This window comes from Bombus terrestris, chromosome 17 (assembly GCF_910591885.1).
Source record: "Bombus terrestris chromosome 17, iyBomTerr1.2, whole genome shotgun sequence".
In the NCBI taxonomy this organism is placed as follows: Eukaryota; Metazoa; Arthropoda; class Insecta; order Hymenoptera; family Apidae; genus Bombus; species Bombus terrestris.
This window is the reverse complement of record NC_063285.1, coordinates 8360450-8379788: the sequence shown is the minus strand read 5'-3', so window position 1 is coordinate 8379788 and position 19339 is coordinate 8360450. Positions and strand designations below refer to the sequence as shown.

Sequence of the window (19339 nt, the reverse complement as noted above, 5' to 3'; positions counted from 1 at the left end):
ATATGCACCTTAATTTCTTCGCAACTAGTAACTGCCTCGCAACTTTTTTTTTACACATGGAGAAATCCTTATGGACACTCCTCCGCTCTTGGAATCAGCGGGGTAGTGTCGGACTATAACGACTAAAACCCCACGATGGATCGCCTGACGTTCAGCCGGGAAGTTCCGGGTTCTCTTTCGAATAACTGCCGGAGCAGCCCTGCGACTTCTCCTGTCTGAGGGAGCAGTACCTTGGTTAGTTGGGGCATTGGGAGGGAACACTCCCCTCAACGCTATCCTCCGGGTCGTCATGCAACTCTGAGGAGATCTAAATCTTCCTCGGCGGGTCAGCCACTATGACCACGTAGGACGGAGTATGGCCTTCCTTCGGCGCGGAATCCTGTAAGGGAGGAATGTTCTCATCTTCTACCGCTCTGTTCTTTCCTTCACCAGTATTACCCCATCGCAATATGAGCAAACTGTGAGGAATTCTTGTTGCCCTCTCTGCATCGCTTTGACAACTGACGTGGAGTCCAATCTCTCGCCAATTGCTAGCCGTAGAATACGACGTGGGGCGTCCCACGCCAGACAAAATTCCCTGCATGTGTTGGGGCCATGTCCTCGCCCTCACCGCAGTGGTGACTGGTGTACGTTACCACTATTCAGATTTTCTGCAGGTATTCCCCGAGTACTCCATGTCCTGCGAGCACCTGCGTCATCCGGAAGGACAGTGAAAGCCCTCCACGGTCTTTCCAAGCCTCCCAGTTTGGCAGGATCTAACTAAGGCGTGGTGGACCTTCGGCGAGTGGATCGGTGCGCCACCGCTCCTACACCTTTCGTATAGCTTCCCGCCGAACGTCGTGGGTCGCGACCGCAGGTGGGGGAGAGTCCCCGCGTGAGCTTAGGCTCCTCTAGCCTTCGTACACTCGTTGAAACGCCAAGGCCTGGAGCTTCAACGGAGGAGAGACAGCCAGGACAGTCACCGACGCATATGATATCGTCCGGTATCCCCTAACGATTCTGATGGCGGTCGTCCTATGAAACCTACTGAGCAAGAGTACTGCGTGGACTTATCATCAGATAACTGTTTCGCAACTACAAACGAGGTATTTCACGATTGTGACAGAATTACTAGTGCTGCACCATGCAGCCAAGTGCTGAGTTCGATTGAAAATAACGCACGAAAGGATCTATAAAGTTAAAGATCTGCCCTGCTTGGTCGCAATTTAGTATATACAAGAACCTATTTATTAAAGCTTAAAATTAGGAATCTACCCTATTTGATTGCACAATAGCATAAACAAGATCCTGTTGGGTTTCACACTATGAAATCCTATTTAATCATACGGGTTTACAGAAAAGTTCATATCTACTTTTCTATCCGAAATAGACAAGTATGAGAATAACAAAGTGGCGCAAGGATGAAAGTAATTTATAAATTGCACGTTGCCTTGGAAAAAAATTCATGATTTCCTATATTCTTGGACCACGATACATACAAAGTAGAGATAAAAATAGTACAAAATGTCAATATAATCATTTAGTAACAAAAACAAAGAAAATATATAATACATTTACAAATATTGGACATATCTAATATGTATGTATATCTCTACACAAATAGACTATTCTATAAAGGGAAATCATCCAAAATGATTCAGTCAAAGACGTGTATTATATGAGTGTAGATTTCTGTCTTCGAAGAAATCCGAACTCCTCTACACCTTTTTTTTTTGATTTTTGAGACCTGCGTCTTTCTTTCTTGATATCTTCTCAGCCGCGAACCTTCCTCCGATGTAACGAAATGTTATTCTTTGAATGTTCCTAGAATCATCGAAGGAATCGATTCTTCATAAACTATGGAATTCGGAAAACGGTTGTTTCATAGGCTGGCTTCATAGTGATCGTTTTGATTTATCTTACGAATAAAGGAGTTTCCGGGGCCAGCAGGAAACCGCACCTTCACTCTCTAGGACGAAGCGTCCTCTTTTTGGAGGAACATGTCGTGATTCATGTTCAAGGAATTTTTTAGTTGTACTATGTTTACTGGTGCCGTATATTTTTTTGTTTCTGTCTCTTAGTCTATCTTTTTGCAACTTTTTCTTTTCCGAACTTGAGCATGTATTTTGACCTTACATAAATGATTCCACCTCAAGGCATGTAATCCTTTCAACTTTACACGCAATTAATTTCTGGACATTTCGGTTCTTTTGAGATTTTATTTGACATATTTTATTAGTGCTTCCGAATTTTTATTTTCTTTCAACAGCTGAGCATGTTCATCATGCAATTCTATTTCACCGAAAGTCCTCCCTAGCCTTTCCACAATTTAAAAGTCGCAGCTTGTTCGAGATTCAATTGTTGGCCATTCAACTGAATCCTCGTTGTCAGCGAATCATGACGTTACTCTTGTACAGTCTAGTATTGGTACATTAACAAATAATTCATTTTCTTCTTCTTATTTTATCCCTCCTTCATCCGCTTCTTGCTATTGTTGGTAATGCCAGTAGCTGCATTGATGTCGTTCTTCTTGCTCTTGCCCTCCTTTTCTGATCAACTGTTTTTCGATAACGTGCTGTCTTTCTTGTACATCTTCTCTTTCTCTTTTATTTTGTAATAAAGTTGTTGGTTGTTGGGATACAGTATGCTTCTCCATCTATTCGAATATTTGTACGGTTTTGTTTGATGATTTCGGGTAAATAATGATCGACACGGACATCCATGCGTCTTAAAATAGCGCTGGCATAATATTTTAAGAAATGATTACCTGTTAAAAGAATATTTCATATAAATAATAAGCGAAATTAACATAGATAAAACGAGTATAGCACATTGATCTCAAGAGATAAGGTATCTCGTATATTAAAATTGCCTGACTGAGAGGAAACCAGATAAACACCTGGTATAGTACTTTATTTGGCATTTACTCTCATTTGAGATAAAAAAGTATTACAATGTATTTGCATTTTAGGTAAACATCGAAGATGTTTTATTGTTGTATTGTTGCCTCGACGATAATAGGTCTCGGATCGAGTAATACTACCTGCCACTATTTCTATAGTCAGTAGTAGATGTTTAATAAGGAAAAGCTATATAATTGTGTTATTGTAAATCCCAGAGTATCATAAAAATGCTAAAATGTTCCTACTGTGTATATATTTTAATTGAGGAACTGGCTAAACTTCGTCTGCAGGCACAACTCTTTCTCAACTGTTATTGCATTTTTTGATGTTTTGATATTTTGTAATTGTACGAACATCGGAATCCAAGTGTTGCGATAATAGGGACACATAAATTAATCTATATGTCAAAACTGAGGTTATAAACGTGTCGAACATAAAAAGGGACAATGCGAGTGAAAAACAAGGAGAGACTGAGAATCAACAAACATGAACGACCTGTGATAAGCTGAGTAGTTCAATTCAAAATTTAAATTTTCTTATTCGTAATTTGTGATGAAACTTTTATCAACACGTTAATTACAGTCTTATAATTAAAATGAAACCAAACACTACATAGTTCGGAGCATATTTGCTAACACAATATGTGTTTGAATAAATAATAAAATTAAACGTTCAAATGGTTATTACGTAAAAATAAGCACAGTAGACTAAAAATACCAAAGTTTAAAAAAGCAAAGCTTTTGAACCATTGGTTCCTTATAATAGAAACATTCATATGTTGTCTCTGTTCTCTGTTTATATGAGTACCATCAGGAAATGTCAAAATAGTTAAGAAGAATGGTGGTCAGAAACGAGATTTAACCGAAGAAATACCAGCCGCTAATGTGTTAATATAAAACATTAACAGATACAAAGCACACGTATGCACAGTACGACTAATATGTACTTACCAACTTTCCAAATTCAATCTTTATGAATGGGACTCTCTTCTTTGGGAATGTGATACAGATGATATTCTCGATGTCGACTGTTGTTACATTCGATGTAGACGCAAATATTTACTCACCTAACCACTTTCTGCAAAATTATAACATAAAAATCTGAAGCAAGCTAATAAATATAATAGTGGCTTGGGCGATAATGACGTCGGAAAGATAAAATAAGTTGCAGAAGTATCCACAAAAAAAAGAATAAAATTAACGAATAAAGATGTCTATATGAGGTATCATTTAACGATCTATATATGACAAACATTATTTTCGGTTATATGCGGTAGACGACAGACGAGTAAATCTGCGTAAAATTTGGTTTTCCCAAGATTCGTTAGAAGTTCCGATATAAGGATGGGGGTAGCACGCGGTTTGGAATGTTTGCAAATTCATTGGATGAGAAGGAATTAATGGAAGAAGAAGGTGAACGCTCACGTCTATTGGTTACCCTAAAATTGCAATTGACCAATTCAATTAGCCTTCAAAACACGTAAAGTCGGGAAAAATTGCAGGTGACAATATTTTTACACAAAAATCGCTATTTTACATTAAATAATTTTTTTAATTCCATGCTTTTGAACTCTTAATAATAAAATGTGTTTTATAGCATTGTCTGCCAGAAGACAAACGCTACCCCACCATCGTATACCATTCCCATGGTACAGAAACGCTGCTGATTGTGAGATTATAACCAATCCACTTGGATTGTCGATTCCTCCCTAAGTTATGTGTTATCATTTGTCTGTTGCTTTTCCTTGACAACGAGCGAACATCCCGTGTGAGCGAACACGGAGCCGTTGGAGAAAAGCCTACCTTCACCTTCATTAGTAAACAGCTCACAGATTGTTAGTAAATATTGCAGTTGCTAGATGATGTCTTTAATCAAGTTCGGATAGGGAAAGTTTACGAATTCAATATTTATTCTTTTTATATAAATGCGTCGATTATTTTGCCCAGGATAGTCTAATCAAATGAAATCTTTTGCATTTTGTACAGAACTGGAGGTTATAAAAATTTTTATATTCTATGTATATTATTGTATTCTACATAGCATTCTACGACGGATGAATCTTCTACCATGAACATCGATATATGAATCACTCAGAATGAAACTTTTTGCATTTTGTTAAGATGATTCCTCTTTGCCGTTTGAAAAAATCTTTGGCTTCTTCATGGGAATAAATACTCAGTAACCGACGAATTTTTCACAAGACTTATAAAAACAAATTTTACGCAGATTCAGTCTGTCGTCTACCGCAGGCAACGAAATACAGATGTATACAAATAAATACTGTTACGCCACGAGGCTTATCATAGGCCGTGTCCTTCACTGTCTCTGGTGGTACTAGAATGTGGCAGAGAGATCGTCTTATATGACCGGCGAAGTATATACAATGTAACGACAAACGCATAGTTGTCATCAAGCAGCGAATTCTAGAAACCTCGATTCGCCATCGGCCCGTTATTTCATCTACACAAAGAAGGTGGCATAGGTGATCATCGGCGTGAACGGTGGAGTGACCCGAACGTCGAGGGGTCATCTCCCAGCGAAGACAAAGAAAAAATCGAAGGGCAACGGTATCATTTGAGGATTCAAACGGAATGCATGTAGAGGTTCAGACGAATAAAATCCAGATCTCTTAGTCTAACAAATACATCGAGAACTATCATAAAGTCGGGTCGAATTACTAACAAACTAATTGTATTTATCATTAATTAATTTGTGACGCGTTCATTATGTAATTTGAAATATTGTTAAATATACTAGTTTTATATTAACCCTGTTAATTCAGTGCTAAACTTATTTGTACCACCTCTGTTGTCTTAATCGATACAAGGAAACGACTAATTCGTGGTGTCGATTATTAGAATCATAGTGAGAATTTAGCCCTCCCGCTCACGCGTTTTCCTTACGACCGCGTCTCTCCGCAAACGATCGTAACAAACGATCGTTGTTATAAGAAGAAAAGTAAAACCTATCAAATTTGACAATAACTTTGCATTCCGTACATGGTATTAGTCTGCGATAAATATTTGGAAATGTCAAGATTTAAAAAAAAGAAATAAGGGACTTTGAAGAATACTGTTCAGTGTACGATGACCAAGAAACTTCAACAACTGAAAACAGCATGGAAACACATGAAATGCTATTTACAACCGAGTCAGAGTTGGATGTAATAAATAATGGTTTACGTAAGGGTAAGAATGAAAGAAATTATCGTTTACAGCAGACAATGAAACTGGGCCCGATGGAACAGTTTGAAAAGAAACTAGTCCCAAACCTGGCAGGATATCAGTTTATAATATGTTTAGGGATATACCAAATGGCATACAATGAAAGGACAAGTAACGACGACATTTTATCTTACAATTGATCACCGTATAAAGGGATCATAATAAAATGTACGGAAGAGGAAGCATTTAGAGTATTGAGGACTAAGAGGGATCTAGATGCAACAGAACTAGATGCATTTATTACTCTGCTATATGCCCGCGATGCATATCAGATAAAAAATTAGACGTCTCATATTTGCGGAATAAAATTTGGATACCAGCATTTTTTTCAAAAACAATGTGCATTGATGACTTTGCTGAAATTACGAGGTTTGTACGATTTGATAAGAAGAGTGAAAGAAGCCAACGTTTACGAACTCATAAGTCTGCAATAGTATCTACAGTATGAGCCAATTTACGGAGAATTCGGAAAATTGTTACAGACCTGCTGCATACATTACTTTTATATAAAGAATCGCGGGAAAGAAACCATGCAATAAAATTATCAACAAGTTCAGATTCATTGCTAAAAAAAAATTTGTCAAGTAAAAAGCTGTAAAGGTTACAAAATTACAAAGAAACTTGTTTAAGATGCGGGAAATGTTTATGCGGCAAATATATATTTGATAATAGGATAATTTGTCAATAATGCAGGCAAGTTAGATAAGACATATCTGTATATAAATAAAAGGGTAATGTTATTTAAGACTATAATTAAAACTAAACAAAAGTAAATTTGAACGAAATTTTATGAAAGTTCATCATTTTATATACATTTAGTTATAAATTAACCATTATCTATGATATATCATAACAACTATTACTCTTTTATCAACGGGCATTCTGACCGCACACGGTAAGATAAATAGACAGGAAGTGTTGGTAGGTTTAGTCTTCAATGATTAAATGCTCTTAATAATTGTCATAATAATTATGCATTTATTTAGATTTCCATTATTCAATTTTATTAATTCTTATATTTTTAATATTACCGTAATTATTACATTCTTTATATTATAAATGTCATATTATATAAAGTAAGATAATCTCTCTTTCGTCTCTGGTAAAATTTGTGCTGATTTAAATACGGAATTGAAAACGAACTAAATTACGACAACTTTGAACAATATTGATTCATAAGTTTACATTGTTCGATTTCAATCTTTTTAAAAAGATCCGGTTAAATGATCGGCTTCAATGCTTAATCTAAAGTTACACATTCATTCTTATCTTTTTGTTCATCTGACGTTAAGTAAATTCTTATATTATCTGACCAATTAATTTCTTAATTTGTGTTAATATTAGAATGTTTGCAAAAGTTAGATGAACGAAATAAATAACAATGAATGTACAATTTTAAATTAATATTTTGAAATGATCATTTGCACGGGTCTGGTAGGGTTAGTGTTAATTTACTTTTAACCATGGACAAGATCTATTACGATACGATATTGTTGACACGATAATACGACTGAATCATTTCGCGATTATGATACAATATCGTTCACAGTCACACTACGTCATGGACGAGATACCTAGTGCATTTGTTTATTATAACAAAAGTTGTAATTATAAAGAAACACACTCATGGCACATCTCAACGATGGTGTAGTACGAATATTGTGTCGGCAGATAACATCTCCCGCAACAGTATACAAACGGTATTATGTCGCGAATAAGCAGTTCGTGTCATCGTGCGAATGGTATCGTGCCGCTACATATGTAGTCCATGGTTACGAACAGAGATGAAATTGGAGTTCAACTGAGATTAACGTGCAAAAGGATCTATGAAATTAAAGATCTAACCTGTTGTGTCGTAATTTAGTATATACAAGAAACCGCGCATTTTCGTTTTGCAATTCTGTTTCTCGGAATGTTTTCCCTAGGCATTCCTTAATTTGAACGTCGCAGCTTGTCAGTAATTGAATTGCTAGCCGTTCAATTGAGTTCTTGTTGTCATAACAATACTCTTGTATAGTCTAGGATTGATATATTAACAAATAATTCATTTTTTGCTTCTTCTTATTTTATCTCTCCCTCATCCGCCTCTTGCCATTGTTGGTGGCGGTAGTAGTTGTATTCATGACGAGCTGCTTGCTCTTGCCCTTCTCTTCTGGTCAGCTGTTTTTAATAGCGTGCTGTCTTTCTTGTACATCTTCTCTTTAACGTTGATTTTGTAATAAAATTGTTGGTTGTGCCGATACAGCATGCTTTTTCATCTATTCGTATTTTTTGTATGATTTTGTTTGATGACTTCGAGTAAATAATGATCGACACGGACATCCATGCTTCTCAAAGTGACGCTGGTATAAAATTTTAGGAAGAGAATACCTGTTAAAAGAATAGTTCATCTCGTATAGTACTTTATTTGGCATTTACTTACATTTGAGATAAAAAAAATCACAATGTATGTACATTTTAGATAAACATCGAAGATATCAGTTATTGAAAAAAGAACTGTGCTGTATGTGGAACAGAACCGGATTTGCCGGCTCGCTCCGAAGTTTGGGGTGCACAGGGACGTAAAATCATTGGGTGAAAATTTGCGAGATTCATTTTTCAGCGATCGCCCCCTTATTGTGTCGCCTTTCGTTTACGAAAAAACTTACAAGCTTAACCGATTTTAACAAATTATATCGTGTTGCGTATCATTCTAATTACAAAAATATGATGGACAGTTGATGAAAGTTTCAGAAAAATTGTTGCTTCGTCGATATTCGGTCTCGGATCGAGTAATAATATTTGCCACTATTTCTATAGCCAGTAATATATGTTTAATAAACAAAAACTATATAATTGTGTTATTGTAAATTCTAGAATAACACGAAAATGCTAAAATGTTCCTAATATGAATATATTTTAATTGAAGAACTGGCTAATCTTCGTCTACAGGCACAACTCTTTCTCAAATGTTATTGCGTTTTTCGATGTTTTGATATTTTGTAATTGTACGAACATCGGAATCCAAGTGTTGCGATAATGGAGATACATAAACTACTCCAAATGTCGAAACTGAAGTGGTAGACGTGTCGAACATAGAAAGGGACAATGCGAGTGAAAGACAAGGGGGGACTGAGAATCAACAAATATGAGCAACCTGTGATAAGCTGAGTAGTTCAACTCAAAATTTAAATTTTCTTCGTCTTGATTTGTGATAAAACTTTTATCAACAGGTTAATTACAGTCTTATAATTAAAATAAAACTAAACACTACATAGTTCGGAGCATATTTGCTAACACATTTTAGTCGGAACGATCTCACAACATTGATCGCAAAGCGACATTCCGCTATTCTGAACGCAATATGTGTCTGAATAAATAATTAAATTAACCGTTTAAATGGTTATTACGTAAAAATAAGCACAGTAGGCTAAAAGTACCAAACTTTAAAAAAGCAAAGCGTTTGAACCATTGGTTCCTTATATTAGAAATATTCATATGTTGTCTCCGTTCTCTGTTCACATGAGTGCTATCAGAAAATGTCAAAAAGGTCAGACAGGATGGAGGTCAGATATGAAATTTAACCGAAGATATACCAGCCGCTAATGTGTTAATATAAAACATTAACAGATACAAAACACACGTACGCACAGTACGAATACTATGTACTTACCAACTTTTCAAGTTCATTCTTTATGAAGGGCATCGTCTCCTTTCGGAAAGTGATACAGATGATATTCTCGATGTCGACTGTTGTTACATTCGATGTAGACGTAAATATTTTCTCACCGAACCAATCTCTGCAAGTTTATCACATAAATTCCTGAAGTAAGCTACAAAAGAAAACGCAGGTATCCGGGAATACGACGTTCCAAAAATAAACTAAATTGGTATAACATATCGAAATAAAGAAGAGTAATTCCACAAAACATTATAAAATAACATAAAAATTTAGATATGCCAATTATTAATATGTGGATTATGCTAGATATCATGTTCGGTTATCTGCGGTAGTCGACAGGCGAGTAAATCTGCGTAAAATTTGGTTTTCCCAAGATTCGTTAGTAGTTCCGAGATAAGGATGGGGGTAGCACGCGGTTTGGAATGTTTGCAAATTCATTGGATGAGAAAGAATTAATGGAAGAAGAAGGTGAACGCTCACGTCTATTGGTTACCCTAAAATTGCAATTGACCAATTCAATTAGCCTTCAAAACACGTAAAGTCGGGAAAAATTGCAGGTGGCAATATTTTTACACAAAAAATCGCTATTTTACATTAAATAATTTTTTTAATTCCATGCTTTTGAACTCTTAATAATAAAATGTGTTTTGTAGCATTGTCTGCCAGAAGACAAACGCTACCCCACCATCGTATACCATTCCCATGGTACAGAAACGCTGCTGATTGTAAGATTATAACCAATCCACTCCAATTGTCGATTCCTCCCTAAATTATGTTGTCGTTTGTCTGTTGCTTTTCCTTGATAACGAGCGAACATGCCGTGTGACCGAACACGGAGCCGTTGGAGGACCGCTTTTCTTCATCTTCGCTAGTAAACAGTTCACAGACAATTAGTAAATATGTTACAGTTGCCAGATGATGTCCTTAATCAACTTCAGAAAGGAGAATGTTATCAATTTAATATTTATTCTTTTTATATAAATCCATCGATTATTTTGCCCCGGATAGTTTAATCAAATGAAATCTTTTGCGTTTTATAAAGAACTGGAGATTGTAAAGATTTTTGTATTCTACATATATTATTGTATTCTATATATCATTCTACGACGTCTAAATCTTCTACATCGAACAGCGATACATGAATCAATCAGAATTAAACATTTTGCATTTTGTTAAGATGATTCCTCGTTGCCGTTTGAAAAAATGTTTGGCTTCTTCATGGGAATAAATACTCAATAAACGATGAATTTTTCACAAGACGTATAAAAATTAATTTCACACAGATTCAGTCTGTCGTCTACTGCAGACGACGAAATACAGATGTAGCACGAATAGATACATCATGGCCTGAGTTATCTCTCTTAGTTAAAAATTTTTCAGCTATAATATCTCTACCTAATTTCAATTGTCATTCGTTTTTATTTAGTTAACTACATTAAATTATGTGTTTATTAATTTGCTTTTTACTTTTATAGATACGTCTTCACGGAAGTGTACCTTGTTTTTTGTAGGTTATCTCAAGCTTTTCTGCATTGCGCGTGATCTGTCATCAAAACTAAGACGGCTGTATATGTGTATAACAAGTACATATATACATACATGCGTACAGAATGCAAACGAGCTTATTGATCGATGACATTGCTTCTGAGTTAAATAGCGAGATGATTTTACACGCTCACTAAAAAACCGTATTTTGTTTCGGATTGATGTAAGCAAATTATTAATAAAAGATAAGCTTATTTGTTATTCCTCAATTTATCTCGACGTTATCTACAACAACAGATAGAAATAGTTATGCATATTTAAGAAAATTTGTAAAAGTGATCTTGAGATTTTTAATGAAAACAATTTGAGAGGTTTTGAAGTTGTTGCAGCCGAAAATAAGGATCGGTTTTCGAAGAAATAACGCGTACAAAATTTTTTGGCCAGCCTGATCTTGTGTGATGTGCCCATAGATTTCATCGATATACCTTTTCTAACTTTGGTACTTTTAACTTACTGCGTTGATTACCCTGTACGCTTTTGAACATTTGGAGCGTTGTCGCTGATTGTGTCATCATTTATTTTGCCTCTTAATGTAATCATGATTTTACGCGCATTTCTACAGTCAAGATCTTTGATCATCAAATATTAATAAGTTCCAAACTGTTCATTTCCGTGAAAAATGATCCTCAGTTTCCACTTTAGTGATCTAAGGTACCTTCGAAACGACGCATTCAGGTAACAAATTTTATAGTTTAGACACTATCCTTTATGCGAAACCTTTTTCACATTTATTTGTAATGCAATTTATTTTAGATTCACCAATAACTAAATTTAGTTGAGAATATCTTTTTATAAGATTATCAGTAGTATGTACTAGTTTGTAATGGCCGTTGCGCTGGGCACCCTGTATAAATAATTTGTTCAGATTTAAGCACGCAAATTGAGGATTATTTTGAACAGTACTGATTCATAAGTTTAGTAAGGTCCGCGTTTAATCTTTTTAACAGATTTTATACTGTTAGTAGTGCTCTTAAGCTTTCTTAATTTCTTTTAACTGCCTCGCAACTTTGTTTTTGTATACATGGAGAAATCTTCATGGATACCCCATCGCTCTTGGAAGCGGCGGGGTAGTGTGGGACTATAACGACTAAAACCCCACGATGGTTCGCCTGACGCTCAGCCGAGATGCTCCGGGTTCTCTTTCGAATTACTGCCGGAGCACCCCTGCGACTTCTTCTGTCTGAGGGAGTAGTACCTCGGTTAGTTGGGGCATTAGGAGGGAACACTCCCCTCAACGCTATCCTCCGGGTCGTCATGCAATTCTGAGGAGATCCAAATCTTCCTCGGCGGGTCAGCCACTATGACCACGTAGGACGGCGTATGGCCTTCCTTCGGCACGGAATCCTGTAAGGGTGGAATGTTCTCATCTACTCCCGCTTTGTTCTTTCCTTCACCAGTATTACCCCATCGCAATATGAGCAAACTGCGAGGAATTCTTGTTGCCCTCTCTGCAACGCTTTGACAACTGACGTGGAGACCAATCTCTTGCCAATTGCTAGCCGTAGAATACGACGTGGGGCGTCCCACGCCAGACAAAATTCCCTACGCGTATTAGGGCCGTGTCCTCACCCTCACCGCAGTGGTGACTGGTGTTCGTTACCTCTATTCTGATTTTCTGCAGGTATTCCCCGACTACTCCAAGTCCTGCGAGCACCTGCGTCATCCGGAAGGACAGTGAAAGCCCTCCGCGTTCTTTCCAAGCCACCCAGTTTGGCAGGATCGAACTAAGGAGCGGTGGCCACGAACCTTCGGGAGTAGGTCGATGCGCCACCGCTCCTACACCTTTCATATAGCTTCCCGCCGAACGTCACGGGTCGCGACCTCACGTGGGGGAGAGTCCCCGCTTGAGCTTAGGGTCCTCTAGCCTTCGTACACTCGTTGAAGCGCCAAGGCCTGGAGCTTCAACGGAGGAGAGACCGCCAGGACAGTCACCGACGCATATGATATCGTCCCCTAACGATATCCCCTAACGATACTGATGGCGGTCGTCCTATGAAATCTACTGAGCAAGAGTACACTGCGTGGACTTATCATCAGATAACTGTTTCGCAACTACAAACGAGGTATTTCACGATTGTGACAGAATTATTAGTGCTGCACCATGCAGCCAAGTGCTGAGTTCGATTGAAAATAACGCACGAAAGGATCTATAAAGTTAAAGATCTGCCCTGCTTGGTCGCAATTTAGTATATACAAGAACCTATTTATTAAAGCTTAAAATTAGGAATCTACCCTATTTGATTGCACAATAGCATAAACAAGATCCTGTTGGGTTTCACACTATGGAATCCTATTTAATCGTACGGGTTTACAGAAAAGTTCATATCTACTTTTCTATCCGAAATAGACAAGTATGAGAATAACAAAGTGGCGCAAGGATGAAAGTAATTTATAAATTGCACGTTGCCTTGGAAAAAAGTTCATGATTTCCTATATTCTTGGACCACGATACATACAAAGTAAAGATAAAAATAGTACAAAATGCCAATATAATCATTTAGTAACAAAAACAAAGAAAATATATAATACATTTACAAATATTGGACATATCTAATATGTATGTATATCTCTACACAAATAGACTATTCTATAAAGGGAAATCATCCAAAATGATTCAGTCAAAGACGTGTATTATATGAGTGTAGATTTCTGTCTTCGAAGAAATCCGAACTCCTCTACACCTTTTCTTTTGATTTTTGAGACCTGCGTCTTTCTTTCTTGATATCTTCTCAGCCGCGAACCTTCCTCCGATGTAACGAAATGTTATTCTTTGAATGCTCCTAGAATCATTGAAGGAATCGATTCTGCAGAAACTATGGAATTCGGAAAACGATTGTGTCATAGGCTGGCTTCATAGTGATCGTTCTGATTTTTCTTACGAATAAAGGAGTTTCCGGGGCCAGCAGGAAACCGCACCTTCACTCTCTAGGACGAAGCGTCCTCTTTTTGGAGCAAAATGTCGTGATTCATGTTCAAGGAATTTTGTAGTTGTACAATTTTTACTGGTCCAGTATATTTTTTTGTTTCTGTCTCTTGGTCCATCTTTTTGCAACTTTTTCTTTTCCGAACTTGAGCATGTATTTTGACCTTACATAAATGATTCCACCTCAAGGCATGCAATCCCTTCAACTTTACACGCAATTGATTTCTGGACATTTCGGTTCTTTTGAGATTTTATTTGACATATTTTATTCGTGCTTCCAAATTTTTATTTTCTTTCAACAGCTGAGCATGTTCATCTTGCAATTCTATTTCTCGGAAAGTCCTCCCTAGGCTTTCCACAATTTAAAAGTCGCAGCTTGTCCGTGATTCAATTGTTGGCCTTTCAATTGAATCCTCGTTGTCAGCGAATCATGATGTTACTCTTGTATAGTCTAGCATTGGTACATTAACAAATAATTCAATTTCGTCTTCTTATTTTACTCCACCGTCAACCGCTTCTTGCTACTGTTGGTAGTGATAGTAGCAGCATTGATGTCGCTCTTTTCGCTCTTGCCCTCCTTTTCTGATCAACTGTTTTTTGATAACGAGCTGTCTTTTTTGTACATCTTCCCTTTCTCTTTTACTTTGTAATAAAGATGTTGGTTGATCGGATACATTATGCTTTTTCATCTATTCGTATTTTTATATGGATTTGTTTGATGATTTCGGGTAAATAATGATCGACACGGACATCCATGCTTCTTAAAATGGCGCTGGCATAATATTTTAGGAAGTGATTACCTGTTAAAAGATTATTTCATATAAATAATAAGCGAAAGTAACATAGATAAAACGAGTATAGTACATTGATCTCAAGAGACAAGGTATCTCGTATATTAAAATTGCCTGACTGAAAGGAAACCAAATACAGATCTCATATAATACTTTATTTGGCATTTACTTCCATTTGAGATAAAAAAAATTACAATGTATTTGCATTTTAGATAAACATCGAAGATGTTTTATTCTTGTATTGTTGCCTGGTCGATATTAGGTCTCGGATCGAGTAATACTACCTGCCACTATTTCTATAGTCAGTAGTAGATGATTAATAAAGAAAAGCTATATAATTGTTTTATTGTAAATCCCAGAGTATCATCAAAATGCCAAAATGTTCCTACTGTGTATATATTTTAATTGAGGAACTGGCTAAACTTCGTCTGCAGGCACAACTCTTTCTCAACTGTTATTGCGTTTTGTGATTTTTTGACATTTTGTAATTGTACGAAAATCTGGATCCACGTGTTGCGATAACGGGGACACATAAATTATTCTATATGACGAAACTGAAGTTCTAGACGTGTCGAACATAGAAAGGAACAATGCGAGTGAAAAACAAGGAGAGACTGAGAATCAACAAACATGAACGACCTGTGATAAGCTGAGTAGTTCAATTCAAAATTTAAATTTTCTTATTCTTAATTTGTGATGAAACTTTTATCAACACGTTAATTACAGTCTTATAATTAAAATGAAACCAAACACTACATAGTTCGGAGCATATTTGCTAACACATTTTAATCGGGACAATCTCACAATATTGATCGCAAAGCGACATTCCGCTATTCTGAACACAATATGTGTATGAATAAATAATAAAATTTACCGTTTAAATGGCTATCACGTAAAAGTAAGCACAGTAGACTAAAAATACCAAACTTTAAAAACGTAACCATTGGTTTCTTATATTAGAAACATTCATATGTTGTGTCTGTTCTCTGTTCATATGAGTACTACCGGTAAATGTCAAAAGGATTAGGAAGGATGGTGGTCAGAAACGAGATTTAACCGAAAAAATACCAGCCGCGAATGTGTTAATGTAAAACATTAACAGAGACAAAACACACGTACGCACAGTACGAATACTATGTACTTACCAACTTTTCAAGTTCATTCTTTATGAAGGGCATCGTCTTCTTTCGGAAAGTGATACAGATGATATTCTCGGTGTCGACTGTTGTTACATTCGATGTAGACGTAAATATTTTCTCACCGAACCAATCTCTGCAAGTTTATCACATAAATTCCTGAAGTAAACTACACAAGAAAACGCAGGTATTCGGGAATACGATGTCGCACAAATATAGCAAGTTGGACAATGATATAGAGATACGTAGATCCATAGAAAATTAGAAAAATAACTAGAAGTTTAAAGACTGAGGGGTTTAAGTCATACATCATTTTCGGTTATCTGCGGTAGTCGACAGGCGAGTAAATCTGCGTAAAATTTGGTTTTCTCAAGATTCGTTCGTAATCCCGAGATAAGGATGGGGGTAGCACACAGTTTGGAATGTTTGCAAATTCATTGGATGAGAAAGAATTGATGGAAGAAGGAGGTGAACGCTCACGTCTATTGGTTACCTTAAAATTGTAATTGACCAATTCAATTAGCCTTCAAAACACGTAAAGTCGGAGAAAATTGCAGGTGACAATATTTTTACACAAAAAGTCGCCATTTTATATTAAATAATTTTTTTAATTCCATGTTCTTGAAATCTTAATGATTAAATGTATTTTATAGCATTGTCTGCCAGAAAACAAACGCTACCCCACCATCGTATACCATTCCCATGGTACAGAAACGCTGCTGATTGTAAGATTATAACCAATCCACTCCAATTGTCGATTCCCCCTAAATTATGTTGTCGTTTGTCTGTTGCTTTTGCTTGACAACATGCCGTGTGACCGAACACGGAGCCGTTGGAGAACCGCTTTTCTTCATCTTCGCTAGTAAACAGTTGACAGACAATTAGTAAATATGTTACAGTTGCCAGATGATGTCCTTAATCAACTTCGAAAAGGAGAATGTTATCAATTTAATATTTATTCTTTTTACATAAATCCATCGATTATTTTGCCCCGGATAATTTAATCAAATGAAATCTTTTGCGTTTTATAAAGAACTGGGGGTTGTAAAGATTTTGGTATTGTATATATATTACTGTATTCTATATATCATTCTACGACATCTGAATCTTTTACATCGAACATGGATGCATGAAACAATCAGAATGAAACTTTTTGCATTTTGTTAAGATGATTCCTCGTTGCCGTTTGAAAAAATGTTTGGCTTCTTCATGGGAATAAATACTCAATAAACGATGAATTTTTCACAAGACTTATAAAAACTAATTTTACACAGATTCAGTCTTTAGTCTACCGCAGACGACGGTTATGTAGGTTATCTCAAGCTTTTATGTCATGGATTTGCAGAAAAGGTTAGGTCAGTCGATATTGGCGCCTATACAACAATGATTCATATCATCACGACGTGCGTATTGACGGTGGACCGATCACACCTATGTTATTGGTACGGCGAAGCTGGGCATCGCGCTAGTGGCTGTACGGCCTCGATACCCAAGTCGCCCTCTCTGTGAGTCGCTCGGAGTACCTGCGGCTCACCGGTTGGGAGGAACGGTGTGCTGCCCGACGAAGAAGGGAAACAGGAGGAAGCCATCAATTCGTGACTCTGCCGCGAAGAAGAGCATAGCGGGTCCAGCGTGCACCGAAGGAGGTACCAGAGGAGCGGTAGATGACCGGGAGGAGTCCATGGATTTGGTGCAGTAAATTCATACGTCTTCTCCAGACTAATCTGGGACGGTCGAGACGAGGACGTCCTGGGAGAGCAGGAGCTCTCCCAGACTATCCGGCAGAATAGGGTCGCCTTGGCGGTGGTGGCTGAGGCGTACTGTATTCCCAACGGTCCCGACCGGGTCGGAGACCTGAATGGCTTGGTAGCTGTAACATGGACAACGGCGAAGGGTCCATCTGGCGTCCTGCTTGATCGTGGCAGTGGTTATGTCGCTGTCGAGTGGGCTGGAATGGTGTTGGTGGGCGTCTATGTTTCCCCTAACAGCGGCCTGGCTGCATTTGAGGACTTTCTAGACGGGGTTGGAGAATGCGTCAGCAGATACCTTCACCGCTAGGTGCTCGTCTTGGGGGACTTCAACGCCAACTCTTCGCAATGGGGCAACCCCAGAACGGACATACGTGGGAGGATGTTGTCAGACTGGGCCGCAGGACTAGGACTCCTACTAGCCAACAGAGATTCGGCGAGCACTTGCGTGGTTTGGAGGGGTCGTCCGTGGTTGACATCACTTAGGCTACCCTCGGCGCCTTTCTGTGAGTGTTGGATTGGAGAGTGGCCGACGGGGTCGAGAATCTTTCGGACCACCTATACATCCTCGTGGCATTGGCGCCGGTAATAGCAACTAATGCATCCGCCACGCAGGCCTGCAGTACCAGAGGAAGAGCTAAGAATTCTCGCCCATCGCCAAGGTGGCGTGTCAAGGAGAGGGACAGCGAGCTGCTCCAGGCGACAGTCATCGAGGCTACCTGGAATTGAGACGCGCGTACGACGGAGGGAAGCGTCGACGAGGAGGTGAAGACCTTCCTTCAAGACATGAGCGCGGCGTGTGATGCCTCGATGCCGCGCTCTGTACCCGGTGAAAGACACCATCAAGCCGTCCACTGGTGGACGCAAGAAATTGCGGAGCTTCGTACTCGCTGTATCCAGGCCCGCAGAATGTTCCAGAAGACGCGGTGTAGACGGATTCGCTACAATGAAGAGGAAGTCTCCCGCTGCTACGAGGCGTACAAGGAAGCGCGACACACTCTACAGCGGGAGATCAAGATCGCGAAAGCTCGATCCTGGAGGGACCTTACCGGATAGTGATGAAGACGTTGCGCCCCTGGGCCCCCACTGATCGCAAGTATAGACCTGGTCCTATGAAACCTACTGAGCAAGAGTACACTGCGTCGACTTGTCATCAGATAACTGCTTCGCAACTACAAACGAGGCATTTCACGATTGTGACAATTCGTTCATAGTCCTACTACGTCACGGACGAGATCTCCTGTGCGCATTCTATTTAAAACCAAGGTTGTAATTACAGAAAAACAGACCCATGAGACATCTCAACGACGTTGTAGTGCGAATATTGTGTCGGGGGATAACATTATTCGTAACAACCTACAAACGGTATTATGTAGAGAATAAGCTGTTCGTGTCATCGCTCGAACGGTATCGTACCACTACAGATGTC

At 38.1% G+C, this 19339-nt stretch overlaps 2 long non-coding RNA genes across 2 annotated transcripts; both read right to left on the bottom strand.

The window, feature by feature from the left end:
* Window positions 1-1425: 1425 nt before the first annotated feature.
* Window positions 1426-4345, bottom strand: LOC105666666. Its single transcript, XR_001099485.3, has 2 exons — window positions 3833-4345; window positions 1426-2746 (listed from the first exon to the last, which is right to left on the bottom strand). It is a non-coding gene; the product is annotated as an uncharacterized LOC105666666 (long non-coding RNA).
* A 9978-nt stretch (window positions 4346-14323) lies between these two features.
* On the bottom strand, window positions 14324-16641 carry LOC105666667. The gene is made up of 2 exons (XR_001099486.3): window positions 16172-16641; window positions 14324-15035 (listed from the first exon to the last, which is right to left on the bottom strand). It is a non-coding gene; the product is annotated as an uncharacterized LOC105666667 (long non-coding RNA).
* Window positions 16642-19339: the final 2698 nt, after the last annotated feature.